General features: G+C 39.1%; 1 long non-coding RNA gene across 1 annotated transcript; it reads left to right on the top strand.

The window, feature by feature from the left end:
• Positions 1-1,431: 1,431 nt before the first annotated feature.
• LOC120436444 lies at positions 1,432-3,358 on the top strand. The gene is made up of 2 exons (XR_005610426.1): positions 1,432-1,704; positions 2,149-3,358. It is a non-coding gene; the product is annotated as an uncharacterized LOC120436444 (long non-coding RNA).
• Positions 3,359-3,866: the final 508 nt, after the last annotated feature.

The raw sequence follows: 3,866 nt of genomic DNA, 5'->3' as shown, positions 1-3,866 counted from the left end.
TTACGTACAACTTTGTTGTATTTATGTTGATGACTGTTGATGACTCACCTACTACAAACCGAAACGATCTACCAGTCCAAATGAAGTAACCTGAACCCGAACACCATCTCTAGAATGTGTTCTGTTCTGTATTGTACACTATACAGAAACAGGGGGAAAAAAGGCTCATGTATGACAAATTACACATGAACTAGACTGAAAATCAGTGGCTACAGGTCGGATGGAGTAATGAATCCAACTGAGTGTCTATAGCCAGCTGTAAAACACGGTGGAGGCACTGTCATGGTTTGGAGCTGCGTTTCATCGAGCGGTGTTGAAGATTCATTAAAGTATCATCACATTTGGATCGACCATGGAATACCATCTGGAAAGCATCTGATTGGCTTGTTAGAAATGTAATTGTTTTCCTTGTATATCATATACTATCCTTACATACTACACATTCAGGTATGTTTGTTAATGTGTCAATAAATCGCTGCAGATTTCTCAGCAAAATGTAAATAAATTAGGGTTGGCCACTACTAAGTCACGATTGATACAATCTTTAATACTATGTTGGTCAACTTTAAAATTCTGTTTGTAACTGCACTATTTTGGAAGTAACACGCAACTAAGTCCAAACATGAGGTAACATGGTTGTTTAAAAAGTTAAGTGAGTTTCAATCAAAAATAGATGCTTGAAATTGTTTAAGTCTGGCAGATCTGCCAATCAGCAAATAAGAAATACCCAGGTAAAGCTTAAATTATTTTGAATTTACTTGTAATTTACTTGTAAACTTTAATGTAGGTTTCTTATACAAATGATACTTTTATCATATACTAATGTAAATTGTACAGGACCAATTTACATTAGTAAATTTTTCTGTTTTGTAAGGACGAATTGATCACGATTAATCCATTACGTGCTTAAATTTGGGCTCACCTGTTAATGACTAGTACACCCTCAGACACTGGTAAAAATTAGCAAAATATATTCAGATAAAACAGCATAAACAGCTGCTGGAGGAATTCATTCAAATATTTCTGGATATTTTCTGCAACCTCTTCTTCCTGCAAGTCGTTCAACTTGTTTTTACCAATTACCTTCAAGGCTTTCTACCAGCGAGGACTTCTCCCTGCATTCTTTACATTTATAGTTTATGTACTTGTTATCTGGCAGAGACAGCCTTCCTCTTTCCCCGAACAAATCTTCACTTTTAGTTGGAAAAAAGGACAGAGGAAAATGTTTTTCGAGCTCCGTGTTTGAAAGTTTGAAAGGCTTCAGAAGGTGATTTGGATCTCGGGCGTCTGAGATCGGCGGTAATCAGAAGCGGGTTTTGTAAGAAAAAACAAAAAAACCAAAAAAAAAAAAAAAACAGAAAACACCCACACAAGTTCATATGGCTCTCCCCTTCCCCCTGCCTTCCTGTGCAAATTTGGACATGATTACAAGTGAGAAAAGCCGAGGGGGGTCTGGCTTCACGGCGGAGATGGAAGATACCGCGCCGAGTGTGTGTTTTTGTGTATGCAGAGTTTTGCATGCAAGTGTGTGTGAGAGAAAAAGATCCCCATGCACACACAAATACACACACACATGCACTTCAGCCACGCAGAACAGACAGTCCCAGCAACATGAAATTCCAAGTAGATTTAATATGCACAGTTGCACAAATGGCATGACTCGGAAAGCCTCCAAACCTCTCTTTCTGAGGTGAAAAACCTCCTGTAAGTACTTTAACAATGGCATTTTGCTGGTTTAACATACCAGTTATGATTGAATAATACTTTCTCGTGAGTCTTTGATCTGGAAAAGGCAAGGCAAACCTAAATTTTGTACAGATTAAGGGTTGTTCAAAGCTGCAGAATGACGGCGGTTTCTCTTTTTCCCTTTTTTCCACCTTTTAAGTCGCCTGAGTGGAGAATCATTACACTTCAAAAAAAGTACTGGCCCTTGCTGTAAAAGCCAATCATTAAATAAAAACTTGGGGAAGAAATACACCTAATTACAGGCAGACAAATGCACATAATTCCCCCTGTTTTTTTTTTTTTCTTTACCCTCCCTCCTCCTGGAAGGAGCTCAGAAATGCTTAAAAAATGCACGTCGTCAACCGTTTGGGGGATTAAAACATACAACAGCTCAAGTACTTTTCACTTTACGTGTTTCACCAGCTTGAAGACGGGAGAGAAAGAAAACTAATTCCACGGAGGACAGGAGTTGTAGCCGAGTGAGCGGAGGCGTTGGGAAAAGTGTCTCTGCAACACAGACGGTGAGACTCACTGCAGCGTGGTGCGGCCAACTCATCTCCTCGTGCAATTGTGAATGTACTACGAGCATGTCATGATGGATAAACGCTGTCACGGAGAAAGGTTCGGTGGATCAGAGTCTACACTTCCAAGGATCCTTTTCCATAGTTATTGCCCAACTACAAAAAGAAATGTATAGACCTGTAGAGTTTGACCTAAAGCCTAAGGTTAACATGATTCCACGGCATAAAATATGTATGTTTCCACCACAGACTGAGGGCTCCACTTCGGCTCTATGGCCGGCACCATCTTGTCATCATGATTAACTGCAGAGCAAGTTGTTTTGTCTGTCAGATAATACCATTAAAATGCTCCTCCAGTGGATGTGAGGCCTAGCAGATAGCTAATGGCTACAGCTAACCGCACCCCTAAATTCTAATCCTTTAATTCATCCTGCGTAAATACGTGGTCGGTGTGAACGGCTGCATTAAGAATAGGTGAGTCTGAAACATTTTTTTAGTGCACAAAATGTTTGCGTGAATTTAAAGGCCTTTAGTGTAAATATGTTCACCGTTCTCAGAAGGTGTTAGCTAACATGTTGATTTTCAGGTCTGGTAGTCCTGGTTGTTAGGTGGCCACACTTTTGCCATCAAGCCTCTTAGGTTCAGTACCCGCCTTCAAATCATTCACACTTGCTTGTATTGTATGTATGTAGATTCATCCTTTGTCGCCTATTGTTTTTTATTATCTTTTTAGTCTTTTACTGGTGTTTATGAGCAACGCGTTACTGTAATCCGATTACTTTTTTCAAGTAACTTGACCAACACTGTTTATGAGTCATGTTCTGTTTTGAACTCCATACCTATGTTTTTGCGATTTTCTGTTTTAATTTACTGTCTGAGTATTCTGGTCATGATTTTCCAAGCACTTTAAGATTCATATTATTGTAGTAGTACTGTTATAAGAAACTAAATGAGACTATAGTTGTCAGAGACATTCTTATCATCAAACACAGGAGGTTACAGACGCTGAAATCACGTAACCGTGATGCTGTTGATTACTAAGTAATTTAGGCATAAAGAAACCTGTAAAGTGCAATTAAATTATTAAGGAAAGAATAAAAAACTATCATAAACACTTGTTTGCTGTAGAGTTTCTTTACTTATTTTCTTTTTTCAAAAACCAGAGCACCAACGCAGTGCTGATTTCGTTTGCACAAGCAAAGAAGGAGACGGACCCCTCCGCTGTGAACGCTTCTCTCTGCCTGGTGCTCTCAAAAGCTGTTGAAGCACTTCCATAGTGAATTGTTCGCCTTTCATGTGTGCAACTGACCAAAATACTGACCACACAAAAGCGCAACAACTGCCCCCGCGTTCCCACAATACCGCAATCTGAATATCACATTACTGATTTTACCCACAGACCATTAACCGCTGAACTCCGAAAAGTTCCTTTCACCCATTACTCCTGTCCCACATGTTCATTTTCTTAAGATATTAGGCAATTTAATTACAGTTAAGAGCATTAAGGAGCAATTTTAAGTATAATTTGCAGTTCATGAACTGTTTTTGAAAATTACTCTTAATATAATTAACTTCTGTCATTAGGCCTAATCCCTGCAGGCTACAGAGAGAATGCTTCCT

Source organism: Oreochromis aureus, linkage group 23, assembly GCF_013358895.1.
Source record: "Oreochromis aureus strain Israel breed Guangdong linkage group 23, ZZ_aureus, whole genome shotgun sequence".
NCBI classification, from domain to species: Eukaryota; Metazoa; Chordata; class Actinopteri; order Cichliformes; family Cichlidae; genus Oreochromis; species Oreochromis aureus.
The sequence above is the reverse complement of the archived record's forward strand: the minus strand, read 5'-3'. Positions and strand labels throughout refer to the sequence as shown.